At 39.1% G+C, this 20,740-nt stretch overlaps 1 pseudogene; it reads left to right on the top strand.

The window, feature by feature from the left end:
- The window catches only part of LOC149246707 (DNA replication licensing factor MCM7-like), a 55,748-nt pseudogene that overhangs the window by 32,057 nt on the left and 2,951 nt on the right, over window positions 1-20,740 (top strand).

Here is a 20,740-nt window from a genome sequence, read left to right as displayed (position 1 = left end):
TACTGCAAGAAGTTCTAGCTGAGCCCAATGATATACAAAGAAGAATTAACCAAACCATCTGTTTGCAGCAAACTAGAGACCAAGTGTACAACAGGGTTCAGGTTCTGCAAGAGAAACTCAAGAAAATTTTTGACAAAAGAACCAAAGCAGAGGATTTTTTCACTGGGAATAAAGTGCTGAGATGGGATTCAAGAAGAGAGGACAAGGGAAAACATGGAAAATTTGATTCCCTCTGGAGAGGACCCTTTGTTATTCAAGCAGTGCAAGGAAACAACACATATTTCTTAAAAAATCTGGATGGCACACTGGTTGAAGAGGGCCCTGTGAATGGCCGAATGTTAAATCACTATTTTGACTACCTTCCATGTATATAACCCAAGGCTGCCTTGACATTAATAGTTGTTTTTTAGTAGTTTGTTTTCAGCAGGCAAATAGAGTTCCAGTTTCACAAATTTTGGGAATGATCAAGGGAAAAGGTACTACTTCAAGTTTTTTGTTTTGCCTAGAAAAGCTCCAATTTTGGTCATCTAGGAAGCAAAAGTTCCTGACTTTGGAAAAGGGCAAGGACCAAGGCATTCTAACCTGCTGTTCTTGGTCTTTCATATGGAAAAACCATCCCCAAGTGGAGCCACTGTTAGCCCCCTATACCAATAGGTTTCATATATCATGATTGGCAAGGGAAATTCCAAATATGTTCTACTTTGATGAAGAAACGATTCCATATTTGTGTGTAAAACACATCTGTAAACAATTTTGTTCATGTCCTACTTGTTGATGGGTGATCCAACAGTGTAATCTGGGTCATGCTATGTTTAAATTGATGTTGTAGAATAGAGAATGAGAATCTATCCAAACTATTTAATCTTGGCAGATTAATAGTTAGGTAGAGAATAAAGGTGCCCAAACTGCTTAATCTGGGCCCTTGGAAGTAATAATGGTAGTCTTAGATAGAAAAGCATTTGAAAAAGAAAAAGAAAAGAGCAATTGAGGGTTTGCAAGTCCAAATGCACCCTCTCTGAAGTAATAAAAAATGCTAGGTACTAGGATGGGTAGGTAGACAGGGGTTGCAGAAGCTTGATTTCCTTCATATCGCTGGCCTTGACAAAGAAAGCATATATTGCCAAGAACAGAGATATCTACTCAGCATCTTGATAACTAAGCATGGAAGCATGTCTAACTTCCCCATCATTCCCCACAAAAAATTCTTTCTAACATCCCCTCAGTGGACCAGTGGGATCTCCTCATCTAGTCCTAATATCACTCCAAGATTGCAGCAACATCAAGCCAAAGTGTTGGTCTCCATCACACAAGAAAGCCACATTTCCTGTGTAAAATCCTTTCCCACTCTCATATGCTTCCAAACCCAAGTTTACTTCCTAAGCTTAGCCTTCAGTTCTTCTTTCACCCTTTAAATCCATATTAACCTCTAATCTTACTTTATAACTCCCTAACTTTTCCCCTTCCCCTAGTATTATAGCATTTTTTATGCAAAAAATCCCAAAATATGTATATATCCTCCCCTTAGGCAATTTATCCATATACCCTAAAAGGGTGAAAGTATAATAAAGTTGAAATCTAATGTAAATTGATGTTCATACTGTATTTGGGGATTAAATTAACATCTGGTTGATTTAATAGCCCTAACCCACCTTACAAAGTTGTAAATTCATGTTCCTCCTGATTTGTTTTAAAAAAAATTTGCAAAAACCCACTCTAGCCGTTTATCCAATGTTTTATATCTCGGCGCGTTTTACCAAAAAACAAAAAATAATTAAAAGGTTGCCGGGTCCCGCCGTATCGCGCTGGCGTTTTCACTGTCCATCATCCGTCGGATCCGGGCCCTCCCATCCGACGATCCTCGGCGATTTCGGACCACCTCCGCTGTCCAACCTTTAGCGCCCGAAATTGTCAGTCGGCTGACGTATTCCCTGGGGCACGTGTCAATTCCTGATTGTATCGGGCGGCTTCCGACAAATACCGGGCCCATACCAAAAGCAGTCCGATAAAACCGCTTATCGTTGTTCCTTTCCAGCCCATGCGAGCATCACGTCAACGGGTCATGTCAGCGCTTGTATTACCTGTCAATCTGACATGGCCACCCCGTAACTCATCCACCTCAGCCCAGTCATGTGTCACCACGTCATCCCGCCGTACCCGGACCTGACCAATGACGTCATGCTGACGTCATTTCATAAAAGGTGCCAAAAATCTATTTTTTCCATATTGCGCACAAAAGTCATGTTTTTTCCTCATTTTCTATCGAAAGTGTTTTCTGCCGCCTGCATGCCATTCTACGTCGTTTTCGCCAACCTCCGGAAATTTCAACCCTGAGCTGCTGCCGCCGCGGATTCACCACTGTCAGCACCCCACCGGCTGCGTAATTGCCAGGTATTTACCATTCCTCTGCGCAACCTAGTTTTCAGTCCTCCACTGTTAAAAAATCCAAAAATTAACCAGTCAATTTCCCTATAGCTGCAAAACTAAACTAAAAATTTATCAGAGGAGCGTCCCGGCTCTAAATCCTTTCAATTCCCGCACTCACTGCACCATTTTGGCTCAGACCCTTTGTCAAGCATTCCTCACCCGCAAGGCGAACCACTGCATTATAATTCATCCTTTTCGCCTCTCTCAGCAACATTTTACCTCTGTTTCACCCAATCTACCCCTTTTTCTCTTTGCAAATTACTTTATCCATCAAAATTCATTGTTCAGTGTTACCTTCGTTCAAAAGTCAAGTGCAATTCAACTCCAAGTGATAACTAAGCAATGGAGGCCCCTGTGGCATTAAATATTGCACCTCTGAATGCTCCACATAAGAACCTAGAATGGTTGGCCCTTGCTGACCGGGATTATCAAATCAAAGAAACGGATGAAATAAGCAACAAATATCACATAGAAACCATTTGTGAGCTGAAGAAGAAACACATAAGTGGTGCTAATGACATAGGTATCTGGGAGTCCAACTTGCCCATCTATTACCTTCCACAAGTGAATGTATTCCCAGACTTCATCCATCAGTGTTGTGAACACTATGAACCCACTCAAAGAGCAGTTTTGGCTCCATTTGGGACTGTTTTATTTCACATCGCTCCTCAATCCATAAATGAGATGCTAAGCTTTGAGCCAACTAAACCCCTGGTGCCCCTTTCTATGAATTTTTTGCTCAAACAAGGTGCCAAGCTGCCCAGCTCAGAGGTCACAAGGATTGGCCAGTTGTTCATGCAACCAGATTACCAGCCCCGGCAACCTCCTCCTTATCTGCATGTTTGGTTCAATGAAACAGGGAGGCTGCTAGTGGATATGATATCCTACATCCTGGGTTACAATACCAGTGAGTATGTGGATGAAAATACCTTGGTAATGCTATCCATGTTCGCTCCAGGACAGCCCCCTGCTGTCCAGTATGATTATGCCACATTCATTACTGACAGAATTCATGAGCAATTCATGAATCTAGAGAGAGAGAGGGTATTTAAATTTCCTTCATACATATATCACTTGATATTATACAATCAGCCTGACAGTTTCCCTATTTTTCTCAAAAAGATGGGTGAAGAAGGAAACAGGAGGTCAGTGATATTCTGGACACCAGTCTGTCACCATATCTTTTACTCTCCATACAACTACTGTGAGTTCATTGATCTGTTCATTCATCTAGCCTTGTCCCTGCTACAGAGTTCTCCTCCTCCTAGAATCACCGATGAAATGCAGAAGATCCTCCAGTTGTCAAAGAACTATAGCATTGGAGATTGGTACTTCTACCAAGACCACACAGTTATCAAAGTATATGGCTGTGAGCTAGCCCCATACAGATTGCCAAAGTACGTTCCCATGAGACTTTTTGCCCTAGAGTACTTTCGGCAATTTGGCAATTCAGACATGGTACACTTTCATAGCAAAAATAAGAAAGCACAGCTGAAAATTAAGCACCAACTGGGTCCAATCATATTTAATAAGAGGGAAGAAGCCTGGGGAGAGGCAGACAAGATCCTAAAAAGCCTCCAGCTCAAAACAAGCTTCTATTGGGCACCATATGACCCTAATCATTTCATAAGCCTCAGAAGAATCAAGTATAGGCTTGCTACCTATGATCATTTTAGCATTCCACAAATTGAAAAATATGCTAATCAACTAGAGTGGAGAGAAGGCACATTAATGGAGAATTATTATGAAGAAGAACTAGCAGAAAGAGCAATTAAGAATTTAGAAAAAGTAGTTGACTTGGAACATTTTGGACAGGTTTGGTCTCCAGCCACTCGGCATCTTGGAGGAAGTGCCTCATCTTCCACTGTTCCCCAGCAGTTTTCCCAAGCAGCTGGTCAAGCAGCAAACATAGCTAAAGGCAAAGAGGTACAACAAGAGGAGTCACTTCCCAATTTGGAGCAGCAAGTAGAGCAGCAAGAAGAAATGGTTGAGGCACCTACCTCCACAGAGCAGCAAACCCAAGAGCAAATCCCTCCAAGGCAGGAGGTAACAGTTGAAACTACAATTTTACAGACACCTGCAAATGAAGAAAGAATGAGGAAAAGAGATAGGCAAGAAGAAACTCCTCTCACTACTTCAACGGATCAACCAGGGGAAAAGCGACAGAGGATAAATCCTTTCTCTGAGGAGGAAATGCCTGAAAGACCAACTGATACTATGCTCCCTCCTAGCATCGAAACATCGGCCAGCTCTTTACAGCAAGAGCAAGAAATGCAAGGAGGAGCAGAAGTAAGTTCTTCAAGGCAGTGAACCAAGGCAGAATCTAGTATCAAAAAGCAGTTCACAAACATAAAAGCAAGAAATGAGCCGGTTAGATACCAGCTCTATAACCAACTGCTCAGAATGGCACCAACCAATCAGGAGAGACTCATGTCGGCCTATGATATTCAAGAAGGGAAAATGACTCTCAGTCATTTTAGACCTACCATGCAGCATCCTCAGTCAGCAGCAGACTACATCAGAACTAACTTGGAAGTGTTTGCCAAAGACATCCACCCCATGGATCAGATTGAGCTACACAAGCAAACCGGGGAGATGGTCTACTCAACCTTGGCTGATAAAACTCTGTTGGCACACAAGTTACAAAATTCTCTACAAAATACTGCTGCTCAGCTAGAACTAGAAAAGGCATCATCTCAAGCCAAGGACAACAGAATCAAGTCCTTGGAAGAAATTATTATAGAACTAGGACATGATCCAAATGATCCTAAAGGTGTGCAGGCCTTGATGAAGAAAAAGGATGAGGATATAGCAGCTTTGAGAAAGCAGATCAAGATGCCACCTACCCATCACCCTCAGACTGAAGGGGTTGCAGAACAAAAGAAAGACCAAGATGTGGTTGCTCTACTCTTGACCTTACATAAGAGATTGGTGGAAATAGAGAGTGCTTTGGAGGCGAGCCTAAAGCAAAGATAGGAAGAGCAAGCAACTCGGCCACCACCGGCAATCATAAATATTGAGGATACTCCTCAAATAATAGCTCCGCCCACCGGGCAAACATCGGAGGCAGGCCCTTCAGGCTCAGCACCAGCATTAGAAGGGACAACACAGGTAGCAACATCAGAACAGGTACCCAGCCTTAGCATGTAGAATATGATGAAGGAGCTTGAAGCTCTAGAAGTACAGATGGTTGAACTGAAAGAGGCTAAAGAAAAGTTAGCCAAGCTTGAAGAGAAATATGATAAATCCAAGCAGAATTTGGCTGAAAGAGTAAGGGAGATAAGAGCTCTTGAGAAAAGGATAAAGGAGTTAGAAAAATAACTTACTTTGGATAAAACTATAGGTGAAATCAAGAAGATTCTATGGGCTAACATTGGTCAATCCATTACAGACCAATGGCAGTCCATTGAAACAATCCATGAGCAAATGGATCTCCTGAGCAGGGCAAAAGCAGAAAATCAAAGAGCCCGGGCATCCCTGGGGAATATGCCTGAGATAGCCAACAGAATGATTCAAGTCCTCAACAATCGCACTAGCCTTCAGCTAGCAGGAATGGGTATCAGAGATAGAACTGATACCATTTTACTAATAAAGGGGGTGCTCACCTTGAGGAACTATGTGCAGACATTGGACAGAAGGTGTCAAGAAATGAAAACAGAGGTAAATGAATTTATTGCAAAAATCACAGCACTGCATGACAGAGGTCTTCCTAGCTTGGTAACTAGTGCAGGAACATTATTATCACATGAACATTATGCCAAGAGGGTCAACAATTATGCAGCAAATCAAATAACAGCATCCGCAAGCATTTCAGAGGAAATAGGGCCCCCATCTAGGCAGACTCTCTATGAAAAGTTGGAGAATTTGTTTTTTATTGAGCGTGAGATCAAGCACCTTTTTGAAGTGCCTCCAAATTACTACAAATATACTGAAGCTGATGAGACTCTGATTAAAATACAAAGACACCAATTGCCTACTGAAGATTGGTGGAGAGGCATGATATAAACGTTGCTCTAATAAATCAAATTTTGTTTGTAGTCTTTTTTATCAATCTCAAGTCAGCATTTTCAAAAGACTCACATGTTCAATCTACCTGGGCGGCAATAGAAAGAGCAGCTGGATAACAAGGATAGTGACTTGGTACAAGTAAACGAGTGCGGATGATGGGGCTAAAGCAGTCACGTCGTGATAAAGCAGCAAAAGGCGAAATTCCTCGAAATGGATGCAAAGCACTCGGCCGGCCCAGTTGGCTGCAAAGTCAAAGAACTCTGACAGAAGTGAACAGTTGTTGTTTGTCTATTTTAATGGCAATAACTGTTGTATCTACTATTTTTTAAAGTTGGTAAGAAAGTTATGAGTTAATGACTCATCTTTCAGATTTTTTGTGAAACACTTTTGTATATATATCCCCACGAATAACCTATTTGGGGTTGTTGATTTTATTCTGGAGAGCTCCGATGTATCTTCTCAGAGTTGAATACAAGAAGCTGTTGGTGTTTTCAATTTGGCATTGCTTGGACATGTTGTGATGAGATTGCTGGCTACTACAGGATTCCCGTGTTATCTCGTGATACAATAAGTTTCTTCTGAACTGTGTTTTGTATTTTCTCTGTTTGCTGAAACCATCTATATTATATGTGTAATACTCTTAGCAGTAAGGAAAAATAATAGTTTAGGATTTGTCCATTAAGGCACCCTAAACTCAATCTTTGTTGCTAATCATGTTTTCTTCAGAACCAGTTATAAATGTGGAATTCTTAAATGCTCCCATTTTCTCTAAGTTTACATGGTGAAATCTATTCAGGAATTCTTAACTGCTCTTGAATAAATATTCAACCCTTTATACTCGTTTTCACAGTGAAAGAAATCTTCATTGCCTTTCATTGTGTCGGTTCTTACTGTTTTTCCTTTAAATCAAAAGTTTGTTTCATGAATACCTGTCTCGCTCTACAATAACACTATCCTTATCACATACCCCAAGCAACACACAATCATGGACTCCCATTGCCCAATGGAATAAAACTCTCTGAACATTGCATGCCCCTCTTTAGAGCCTATCATTCAACCAAACTTCAAACAAAATTCAGTATTTCATAGCTAGCCTAAAATTCCCAAAACAAAGCTAAATCCGAAAGAGAGAGCCCTCTCTGATTGCAGGTAGGCTAGGACCTGCAATCCAAAGATTGGTTTGTGGTTACCTCGGCCGTATTCCCTTAGGAGTCAAAGGGAACAACCTGAGTGATAACAGATTGGACTATCTTCAGATTGGTTAAGCACCGTGTAGCAAGCTTACGCTTGATGTTGGATACTTGCCGATGACACCAGATTGTGTTGAACCTTAAGAAGTGCACATTCCTCATTCCCTTTGGGAACCTGTGGGACATGTGGTCTACAAACAGGGACTAATGGTGGACCCCGCAAAAATTGCAATATTCTAAATTTGGAAGCACCGTGAAGTGTTAAACAGCTGTATGCTACCTTGGGACACACAGGGTACTATAGGAAGTTCATCAAAAGCTATGCCCAAATCACTACGCCGATGGAGAAACTATTGAAAAAAGATGTCACATTCTACTGGAATGATGATTGCATGAAGAGCCTGGATGTCCTAAAGGGGAAATTGGCCTCCGCTCCAATCCTGGTCTTCCCAAAATGGGATGTGGAGTTTCATGTCCATGTTGATGCGTCATGTATCGCGTTGGGAGCAGTGCTCACACAAGAGGGTGGAGAGGGCTTGGATCACCCTATCACGTTTTCAAGTCATAGATTGTCCAAATCTGAGAAGAACTATTCCACAACCGAGCGCGAGGGTTTGGCGATGGTGTATACGCTCCAAAAATATTGGCACTATTTGCTAGGAGGAAATTTCAAAATGTATACAGACCATTCCGCACTAAAGTACTTGGTTAATAAGCTTGTGTTGTGGGGGGTGCATCTGTAGGTGGCTCTTATTGTTCCAAGAATATTACTTTGAGGTTATGGTCAAACCTGGACGCCTGAACACAGGATTGGATCACTTGTCGCATATTGAGACGGGCGAGGAACCTACTAGTTTGGAGGAAGGATTACCGAATGCACGGATGGGCACTTCGAGGATATAATCCACTTTATGACAACATGGACTGTGCTGAAGGAATACTCCATCCAACAAAAGAAGGAATTGGTGGTGTGCGCAGTGGACTTTTCTGTCGTCGCAGGGCACCTATACAAAATAAGAAATTATGAGATATTGCGAATATACATAATTGAATTTGAATGAAGTCAGATCCTCGTGAAAGCACATGGGGGCACTGCAGGAGGACACTATGCATGACGTGCGACCACACAAAAGATTCCTCGCACGGGGTTGTGGTGGCCAACCCTTCACCAAGATTCAGAAGCACACTATAAGGCCTGTGATATATGTCAAAGGACTGGAAAACCATCGCGAAGGGACGAGATATCATTGAATCCAAAAATGACACTACAGCCATTCGAGAAATGGGCAATTGACTTTGTGGGACCTATCAAACCTCAGGGAAAGACAGGTGCGTGCTACATCATCACCGCGATGGAGTACCTGACACGATGGGCGGAAGCGCAACCGGTCAAAGACTGCACGGCCGCTATGACTGCGAAGTTTTTGTTTGAAAATGTGTTGACCTGATTTCGTTGTCCAAAAATCTTAATAAGTGATCGTGGAACATATTTCCTAAATAACACCATCAGCACACTCACAGAAGAGTTCCAGGTGTATCATTATAAAAGTACACCATATCACCCACAAGCCAATGGGACTGTAGAAGCATTCAACAAAATACTGGAGACTGCACTGACCAAAGTGTGCAATGCGCAGCGAAGCGATTGGGACTTGCACATACCTGCAGTGCTATGGGCTTACCGAACAACTTGCAAGAAACCGATGGGACAAACACCTTTTCGGGTAGTTTATGGTGTGGAAGTTGTCATGCCAATGGAATGTATTGTACCTATTCTGCGCATAGCAATGCTCACAAGGATGACAGACCGTGAAGCTCTGGAGGAAAGGCTCGCAATTAGAACAACTTGAGGAGGAACGGTTCTCTGCTGGATTTCATCAGTAGGTACAAAATCAGCGTGAAAATTCCTGGCATGATCGCCATATTAAGTTGCGCACCTTCAAGGTAAACGACTTAGTGTTGTTGTATGACAGTAAGTTTGAAAAATTCCCAGGCAAATTCAGAAATCATTGTCTGAGACCATACGTGGTTAAGGAGGTCATAGACGACGGCGTGGTCTAGCTAGTCAAACTAAATGGAGAACCCTTCCCAGGCAAAGTGAATGGCAGCTGCTTGAAGACTTACATGGGTGGGTCGACTATCTAACTAGTCGGCCGAAGCATAGTCTTCACGCTCCGAGGAGCCGGACAAAGGTGAGGGACTATCAACATATGCAACAGATACTGGTACAAATGTATGGAAACAATTCAGACACAGAGGTCTCAAAACAGTGGATGCAATAGATACAGCAAGCAGAAGCTCAGTGCGTTGCAGACCTCAGTACATTTCGAGGACAGTTGGAGTAACTTCGTGCCAAGATCGCTGCACCGACAAAGTGACTCGAGGGCGAGTCACGATGTTTGTGTTGGGGGCCTGTTGGGCATGGAATCCCCTCGAGGCATTTTTTGGGGCTCAAAGCCCATGTTTTGACAGAATGATGTTGTAAAGTCCCGTGAATTGCGGACACGAAAGTATGTTAGAGTCATAGGGTTGTCTGCCCTAGTTTGTAATGTAATGTCGGCCTACCCATGGTCCGCAGACCATGGGATTGTATAAATAGAGCGAGGCTCTAAGTGTAAAAGGAAGTAGAAGCGAAGTAATAGAACAAGTCTAAGGGATTGAGTCGAAATTGTAAAGTGTGTCTTGGGTCGTAGAGTAGGAGAAGGCTCTGAAACTGAGTGCGCAGAGGCCTAGTAGTCCACAGCTAAGTGTGCGGACCCCTGCAGCTGAGTGTGCAGGGCGGAGTCGAGTCTGTAACTAAAGAAGAGAATAGTAAAGAGAAGTTGTATCTTAATTACATGTATCTGTTCTTGGGTTATTACATGTTTGATATCAATTGAAAATATATTGTTTATTTACTTCGTGCACCTGTATGAATTATTTATATTGCTAAGTATAACTTAACACATACAAGTAGGCTAAGTTAATCAACTAACAGTGGAATACTAGTAAGGACTTGGGTAATAACAGCGTTTGACCCCCGAGTAGTGTTGCACGAAGACAGCATCTCAGGCTGCGAGGTACGGGTAAGTGCGTGTAGTGACGTGTGTGCAAGGTCGAACTGCGGACCACTAGAACTCATCATACATCTCCAAGGTGCAGAAACCTAGTTCTACCACCCTCCTATACTACTTCGGGTGAGACCTCAGTCCACGCTCTGCGGACTATTGCCGAAAGGGCCAGTAGTACTGGGATTTGTTTGGCTAAATCACCTTTGAACCTGGGTCAGGCCCCAACAAGCCAACAAAGAGGAACCATCTTCCTTCCATCCATGCTATATAAACCTCCCTTTTTCCCAAGCACAAGCTAGTTCTAAATAGGCTCTGGTTGAAGTTTTGATTTTGGAGTAATCTGTTATATACCTAGGGGGGATAATATGGGGTACCAAGGGAGGTACCCAAGGTAATAATGTAATAATGGGATGGGCCATAGTAATAAATAAGGTGGTTAACCCATATCATGAGGGACCACAAGTAGTTAGTAATAATGTAATGGGCCCATGGTATTAGTTTGATGGTATGAGGGAACCATGGTAATGACCCATGGTATTGTACGTATGAGGCCTATATAGAGGCTAGAGACTCCACGTGAAGGAATAGTCTCAAGGATTATTGTATGAACATGCATATGGCTTGTGGAGTGCTCTCCTTCCTTAAAGAGTGAATGTATGGTGTTGCCCTACCTTAAGGGTTTTGATCAATAAAGAATCATTTCATATTATTTCTGGGTTTATTTGCATTATATTATATTTTCATATCAGATCTATAATATTTCCAGGTCAGATCTATAATATTTCTGGGTTAGATCTATAACAAGTGGTGTCAGAGCTATAACAAGTGGTATCAGAGCACTTTCTTGGGCAAAAGTGGAGAATTTTTTTTTTTTTTGCAGGATTTTGGGGGCAGCAAGTTTGCAAATCAGATCTATATTTTTTGGTGCAAGATATACAAAATCTAATTGTAGATCTGGATTCTTTGTGAAAAAATAGCTGATTTCAAAAAAAAAAAATCGGTTGAATCGGAGTCCGGATGAAGGAGATATCGCTGATCTAAAAATCAGTGGGGTTGCAGACAATTTTTCAAGGCAGCGAGTTTGCGGCGCAGATCTGGACGTCCTGGTGCAAGATCTGCAAAATCTAATTGTAGATCTGGATTCTATGTGAAAAAATACCCGATTTCAAAAAACAAATCGGTCGAATCGGAGTCTGGATGAGGGAGATATAGCTGATTTAAAATCAGCTCTTTTTGCAGAAATTTTGGTGACGGCAGGAGAGTTGCAGCACAGATCTGAAATTCCAGTGCCTGGATCAAGATTTCTATCACATGGGTAGATGCAGAATGATTGTTCCATTTCTGAAAACAGGTCATAATAGGGATTCTGAGCAATATTGACTAAACTGTGACAATTTCAAATTTTCGCCAAGTAAGGGAATTTTTTCAAAACCCTCTTCATGGCAGGTCTAGGCTTTACAGGAAAAGATAATGGTCCTACTATTGAAGAATACATAAAAAAAAACAAAAATCATTAAAGAATCATTTCATATTATTTCTGGGTTTATTTGCGTTGTCTTATATTTTCATATCAGATCTATAATATTTCCGGGTTAGATCTATAACATAATCAGCAAGTTATTCATAGTTGTAGCTCTCTAGTTGTGTGTGAAGGAGAAGTGTGAATTTGGTTTAGTGTGAAGACTAAAGGGAAGAGCCTTAAAACTACCATTGTTGAGGCCATCATGGAATGCTAACGAAAGTGTGTGGGAACCTATATTTGTCAGAGGAGAACAGCAACGTCAAGACAATGGTTGTGATCTCTTCTTGATTTAATATATATGCAACTATCAATTGATTTCCTACATAATATGTCATATCACATGTTTATGGCTTAATGTTTCTTGACTTGTTAAGTACGTTGAATACAATTTTTCTATTATCATGGTTGTTGTTTTCTATTGTTTACTTGTTTCAGGTGCTCAGAGAAGGAAATGGGAGATAGGTGGAGCGAGGAAGCTAGGTCATCACCAAACGAGATAAGCGTACTACGAGGTAGGCCCTCTTAATTGGTTCTAACCTAAGGAAATCTTCCATAAAATGTCTTGTTTGTGGCTAGACCCGCTCTCGGGCTAGAGGAATTGTTTGTGTCTGCACTTAGAATTTTACTTCACCACAAGTAGGTTCAATGCAATTTTTTTTTATCAACAATGGTAAAAGGTAGAATCTATGTGGAAGAATCATGTGGAAAAGAATTTGGGACCTATTTTTGGTCATTCCTCGAATGGGGATAGAATAAGAAGATAACTTATGTTGAAGGATTATTATTCAACATCAGGTCTTCGATATCAAATTCCTTGGGAAGGGTGGAGGCTAAACAGGATCTATAATGGTTGCAATGTAATAAGATTGCATGACCAAGATTACATCTACAATAGTAAAAAGCTAGTGAATCCTTTGTTTAGCGGTCGACGATAATTGGTTTTAGGAAATGAGTAAATCATTTTTGGTCATCTCAGAATGGTTTATCACACTTCTAAAGTGGATGATCACAAGATTGAGGGTGAAGATATAGAGAGGATGGATCGTCAAAATTGGGTTTCTGCATAACGCATTGCTTCAAGGCATGTTCAGAGGTGTTTGAAAGAGTTGAGAAGTACACTGAGTGGAAATTTAAAGACGACACTAGCAAAAAAGACTTTTCTAATTATTGTTGTTAACTACATTAACATATTTATGTATCATAGTTTGAGCCTTTGGGAAAGAGTGTGAAATTCTTCACGATTTCATCATTTCTTCACATTATGGTGATGTTGGGTACAGAAACAATCTCATACTAATGTCAGCATAAATTTAATCAGCAGAGAGGCATATCAAGATGTGAAAATTTCTTGCCATTTTAGAGTTTTGTTGATGAGATTGTTTTGAGATCATTACTCTAACTTGCCATGTGTTTTGCACTTGACTAGGTCAGATGTATGTGAGAACTTATTTAGTAAAGTTGGTGGGATGGTTGGAGTGGAGGGGGCCTATGATTTCACTGACTTGCTTCATGTTGTTGGAACCCTTAATAGAGTTTTTGAAGAAGAATCAAATCCCCAAGTGCTTCATTTTAATAAATCTCATAAGAAGGAAGAAAGCATTTGGAATGGATTGCACCAAGAAATAATACAAAACATTGACATATTGCCGCAATATGATTTAATGTCCACATATGCTAAAATTGTAGAAGCCCTTAAGGTTGGATTTAAGGATACACAAGACATTTTATCAACTCTTGGAATGAAACTAGAAAATTACACTCAATCTTCTTGGTGGGTTAAACCATGGATAGAGGATCAAAATTATCGAACATTCCAAATTGTGGATGAAGTAGTTGATGATTCTCCACTGAGTTGTTCCAACTCTATATTCCAATATTCATCATCATTTGTACACAATGAAAGTGAATTGCAAATAATGGAAAGTGAGTGGAGACACGATTTGGATGAAATTTTAGATTCCATTAATGAAAATGTAAGAAAAATGATAAAACTAGTGTTGGGTCCTAACGTATGTTCAAAGCATGTTTGGCTAGTCAGTTGAATGGAAATCTGACATTATCCAAAGATAGGTTGACGAAAGTGAGAAATGGGGTCTACTTTAGGCGAGATGGGAAGGCTCCACAAAAGGGTGTTTCAATTGGATTTGGAATTGGATCAGATTGTGGGGTGTTGTTTGAAAGCAACTCAATTCCCCCCACTAAACGTACTACAAGAAAAGGTGTTCCTCAAAGTACAAAATAAGATATTTCTTGTGGAATGTGGTACATTGGAATGGTTCAAAGAATAAGGAAGAAGGATGGTAATATGGTGTTTGATTACCATAATGACATCGACCTTTTGGATAGATTACAAGGCATCAAGTTTCAATTATATTGGTATAATAAAATAAAGGGGCAACGCATGTATAAGTATGATTTGACAGATCATGATTTTGTACAACTTGAACCTATTATAGAAATCGCAACTTATCATACAATGGTAGTAATGATACATACAAATTAGAAGAAAGTGATTACAAAGTTTTTTCAGATTTTGTGAAAAATTTGAACAAGGTTGATTTTCAAAACATTATACTTTCACTTTCCTTATGTATTTCCATATGTTGGATCATTTATAAATAATTATTGGTTGTATTTTTGTTGATTTTTTTATATGAATCTGATGTTAATTTTGTACTTTTTGGTTTTAGGTCTAGTGAATAGTTCAAATGGTGAATGTTTGGGATAACTCAACCTTTTTTTGCTACCTACTTTTTGGTGTAAGTTTCTTTCACTAGCCATTCATCTTTTTGTAGTTTTGTTTCATTCAAACATTAATTTGGTATTTCCTCCATAAAAACAATAGAATTAAATACCTAATATATAACTGTATGTACCCCTTACCGCAACACTTGTGTGGGATGCCTTCTACTGTGCCTCCTCTGAAGTTAGTCCATTTAATCATGAAAAGCAAGAAGTGGTGGTTCCTTTTTCATGAATATGTTTTATGGATAAGTATGTGGTTATTCTCACTAATGTTAACATTTTCCTTGAATTTTTAGAGTAGTGGTTCACTTGCTAGAAACGATACCAAGGATCTGATGGCACGAGCTTCAACTGGGATGGTTTTTGCTCACTCAAGTCAATAGGTTTACCCCAGAGCAACGTCTAACACATGAGGTGCATTTTATTTTAAATGTTTATGTGGTATTTTTCTTTCCTATTTTTTAAATTGGACATATAAATCAGAGTCTATAGTTCAGATGTGCCATCATAGTCTTTTTGGAAGTATTTATATTTTGGCCATACGCATGGGGTCTACAACAATTAAATTGCACATGGTTATTATTGACAATTGAGTCCTCAAACATCTTTTGGGCATTTCTTTTCAACGCTCTCACTAAATGACATTAACATTAATTACTATCTATAAAGGCTTTTGGACATGTGACGGTATTTTGTTTTTAAATTGTTTGCAACTTTATTGAGATATGTGCTTCTGGTAGATTGGAAGGGTGATGGCACTTTCTTTCTTATTTTTTCCTACATTGATATATATGTGTTTGATGGTCCTTGCAATGTGTGTGTCTAATCCAAGGGGTATTTTAAGGTGAATGGTATGCAAATTTTAACTGATTTTACTTTTCCAAAGAAAGAATGCATAGGCTTATATTTCATGGTTTGGAAAAGGAAAAAACATAGAAAAGTTCTTATAGCAATCCATATCACCTCCAAAAAGGAAAAGCATGCCACCTGGTGGCCACTTTTCACAAACATTCACACAGAATATACCTATGATCTTTCCCAGGAAAACAACTAGAAGAAAAAAATATGATTTGATGAGCAAGGCGGGTTGTCAATGGGAGAAGAAGATGAGGAACAACCAAAGAACATAAAGTACTTCTAATTTAGTGTTGTCACGTTTTCCTTGTAGCAGAATGCTTTATTATTGTATGCAGATAGATTGTTGACAGGCTTTGGAATGTGAGCCATATCTTTCACAACAAGTCTCCCACTCCCTCATGTGCCCTTCCTCCTCCAAAACCTTTGATAAGGTAGCTACTACAGTAATTTTTTCGAGCCTCTGATGTTATTCATGTGTTGTGGTAAATCAAGGTACCAATATATATAGTTGAGATAGCTCCAAAGCACTTGTGGGGAGCTCTTGGTACTGTAAATCATGTGAGTTTCCTATTCTTAAATTCTTATGTTTTTCACCTTGGGAATATAGCTTCATCATGGTTTTCTAAGGAGCCATATTTTCATGGATGTAAGTGACTTCTAAAGCCCTAGAAATCTTAATTGTAACTGACCAAAGTCTCTTTTTTGTGGAACAACTTTCAATTACTATTGGCATAATGCTGGCATATTTATTTGGGTTTGTTTCATGGAGGCTTCTAGCAATTATAGGTATGTGATTAGTAAGAAGGGTTTACAAATTTATTGTCTTTTATTGTCTTTTTCTCAAAATATTAAAACCAACAACTCTTGGGAGGTGATGTAGAGCTAGTTCCCAGTGTTCTGTTGCTTATTGGTCTCTCCATTATCCCAGAATCTCCAAGATGGTTGGTAAGCTTTTAGAAAGCTTGAATTCTTGCAGTAAATGATATGAACTACATAATCTAGAGAAATTTTGTGTGCTATGTTATGTAAAAGGAAAATCTTATCTAACATTTGTTCATGCTGGGAGTAGGCTAAAATAGGCAAGAAGTCAGATTTTGAAGCTTCATTATAGGCTCTTTATGGCCCTGATGTTGATATTTTAGTTGAAGAAGATGAAATTAAGGTACAGGGCCTCTTGTCTTTTAGCATTGCGATCCTTTTGTTTCTTTCTTCTCGTAATCTGACTGTGTATTAATGCTCATTTAGAATTTTTTTTCCTTATTCTAGTGTTGTTGCCATTTGTTACCACTATTCAACAAATTTTTTGGATTTCTTGTGCCCTTGGTCAATATTTCTCGTGTGTTACCTTGTGAGTTCATCATACACACATGTAGTTTGTATATTGGTGGAAGATTCCTTCCAACATATATTTTAGAGTAAACAAATGACTATAGCCTACTAGGTTAGATAGGCTACTTCATCTTCCCTTGGGTAATTTTAATTAGAAGAGGACATTACAGGCACCGATGGTGATTTCATATTATTTATTTTTTCTAAGATTGGTAGCAGGTATATCTGGTTTATTTGTTTTTTTTCTTAGAATGGTAGCAGGTTGTATTTTGAAATGTGTTTTGGTTTTTTTATGGTCATTTTCTTCTAGTTTTAAAAATACTTCAGGCACTAGTTGGATTTACAAAATCTTGCATGCACTCATTGGATTTACAAAATCTTGCATCCAATAATTGGATTTACAATGTTAGTTTTGTAATTGATGTAAAGACCATCATTCATGTTTTTCCCAAATGTTCTATTGGCTATTTTTTCGGGGTTATAATAAATTTTATTGTTGATGTCTCAGGTTTCATGAACAAGGTAGAGCATTTTCAAGAAATGAAGTGGGATAATTTCAAATTGGACCTAGTGGATTATTTTTCACTAGTGATGGAATGGGAGAACTTAAAGTATGGAAATTGGCTACCCAGACACCTTGAGAGGCTGAGATGGCCTATAATCTCATGTTGTAATCAGTGACCTCAAATTTCAAATTCTATTGTGAAGCTTTTGTTGTAAGCATTAGTCTCAAGTTGCAAAGCTACTATGGTCACTCCATGTAAAGTGACCCACGCCTATGTTGACCACATCCTCAACCATGGCCTCAAGTTTCAAACTATTATTGTCACCCCTTGGTGTAAAATTGACCTGTGCTCTGGCCACATACTCAGCAACAACTTCGAGTTGGAAAGCTACCATGGTCACCCATTCATGTGAAAATGACCCTTATTCATGCTTTCCAATTACAAAATTATGGAAGCCCGCTCGCTTGAAGAAGACAAAATAGCAAAGGATAGCGGAAGGGATATGAAGAGTCGAAAATGCCTAAAATTCTTACTATCATCAGTAAAACACTCGAGACTGTCTATTAAATGCATACAGAAAAATGAGATAGGTGTTCTTTGGTAGAAATTAGCAATGAGACTAATTTTCCCTGTAAGATCAAACTGTTAATGATATGGAAAGACATGATACTCTATGATTTTTTATACATTGATAAAACACTGATGATAATACATAGCATTGCCCTTTCAAGGTTGTTTTCTCAAATTGGGTTATTGGGTTTCTAGGATAGATTGTTGTCTCACGTGGTAAATTTCTTTGGGCATTGTTTTAGTTCCTGATTACTTAAAACAAGAAGAAGAAGGCTCATAAGCTCTTTAAAAGTGTGTACATAGATTATTGTTTTTATTTCATGTTTTAATTCTTGGTTTTACTAGCTCAAGAGCCTTTGTTTCTCTAGGTAAATGTCACATAAAGTACCAGTTACTAGGGATTGAGGTTGTTGATTTTAGAAAATCTTACTAATCATGGGTGGAGATTGTTGATTTGTAATGAGATTATTGTTACATGCTTTCCTTTACCAAATTACCAAATGGGTTGAGGTTGTTGATTTCTTTTACCAAATTACCAAATGCATTGTGGTTGTTTAATTTCGAAAAAGTTATTATGGATTGAGGTTGCTAATTTTTAAAAAGATTGTTGTGTGTATCTCTCCTTTACCAAATTACGATTCAAGGTTGTTGATTTATAAAAAATTTATTGTTCCTTCGTCTCTTTTACCAAAATCCTTAGTCTCTTTTACCAAATTCTTGAAAAAGGTTCTTGAAAGAGTTAGATCTTTAGTCCACGAAGATTTTTTTTGTTTTAATTGTTCCTCTTGCCAAATTGCAAATGATGATCCCCTGCCTTCTTTACCAGATTTGTGTTGTTCAAGAGTTGGATCTTTAGTGCTTTATAGATGATGATCTGGATCAATTTTTTCCTCTTTCTAAATCGCAAATGGTGATCTCGTGCCTTATTCACCAAATTCTTGAAAGAGGTGTTATTCAAGAGTTATACCTTTAGTCTTTTATATATGATTCTTAGGTGCAATTTTGCCGATATGACCGGTTTTAATTGTCTTTGTCAAACCATAATTGTAAGAAAAAGTGTAAGTAGGTTGGTTTGTAATCTATTTTTTGCAATATGGGCATCAGGATGGGAAGAAACACCTCGCTAGACATGGGTTTTTTTATCTTGAGATTTTAGGTAAATTATTGTCCATTTAGTTTATTTAGTTTTTCACTGGAATTCTCATCTATAGTCCTATCAATAGGATACTTCACAATATGGGTGCAGTTGATGGTCGACAATCACATCGAAGGGCGTGGCATGGTGATGGAAAAGGTTATCGACAAGAGGCTAAGTAGTGACATGAACACGAACATATGTCCAATATTGTATATAGTCATGACCATGGCCATAAGCATGAAGATCTCAGTATATGCATTGTTGTGGGTCAATACAAAACGGAACTAAAGAAGCCTTTTCTTTCAGAGGTAGAAAGGGTTGAGCTGAACATTTTGATCATTCCACTATCTTGGGGAGACCCTTGGTTGTGGATTGAGAGATGTTGAAGTTAAGCATTTTCAGAATACTAGATTCAAGTTAGATCATGACTAGGAGGTAAAAACAAAGGTGTTGAAAGACAATCATTCACATTTAAATGTAATTTTGCAAGGGGCATATCTTCATGTGCTCGAAGATTTGGTTCAATGTATTGGGGTCATGATTGGAGGATAATTTATTTTGGTAAAGCCCGACTGGAAAATAATTGATTTGATATGTACATTTTTTTCTCAGTACGTATACTCGAGACCATTATAGATATGTTAATGAATATTCTAGAAGTTAAAGATGTTGAAGCACATTCTATAAGTTTTGATGGCACTTGCACCTCGTGAGATTGATCCTACAAGGTTTGAATAAGGATTGTGTTCAATTTATGGTGTCTTAACTGTGCATGAACTGCATATTTGGGTCATTACAATCAGGAAATACTTGCATTCCATGTAAAAATTCAGTCACGTGAAAACGTTGATATGGTTCTTCAAAGGTTAATAGATTATATTGATAAGGAAGTGAGGTGTATGTTCTCATTTTATTCAATTGATTCATGGATTGTGTGATTGGCTATCTCAACACTCTTTGATTACCCTCTATGATATTTCTACATGGAATGAAGCAAGGTAATGGGTTGACTAGAACTTCAGTCTGGTCCCAGCACACTCTTTTGTGACATTGACACTTTTCAAATGTGCTCTGATATCCATATCCAAGAGAAACTATAGGGGTTATGGGGCATCTTCTTACTCTATTAAGCAGGGGTATCTCCATCATCTATCCTCCCTTCCTTTCCATAGGCATCGTTGCCTAAGGTAAATTCCTTCTACTGGCTATTAGTGCATAACAAGCTCTTGAGTCCCTACTGCAAATAATTTAAGGAAGCATGGGATAGCTGGCCCCACTCATTGTGCATTATGCCAGAAAGTAGAAGAAACATAGCAACATCTCTTTCTCTAATGTGACTTCACAAGGCAAGTTTGGCAGTTCCTTCTATAGGGCATTAGTCATCGATACATTCAGGCCAC

This window comes from Pinus tabuliformis, chromosome 7, assembly GCF_031772625.1.
Source record: "Pinus tabuliformis cultivar Carrire ecotype Pingquan chromosome 7, CPIR1, whole genome shotgun sequence".
NCBI lineage: Eukaryota > Viridiplantae > Streptophyta > Pinopsida > Pinales > Pinaceae > Pinus > Pinus tabuliformis.
The sequence above is the reverse complement of the archived record's forward strand: the minus strand, read 5'-3'. Positions and strand labels throughout refer to the sequence as shown.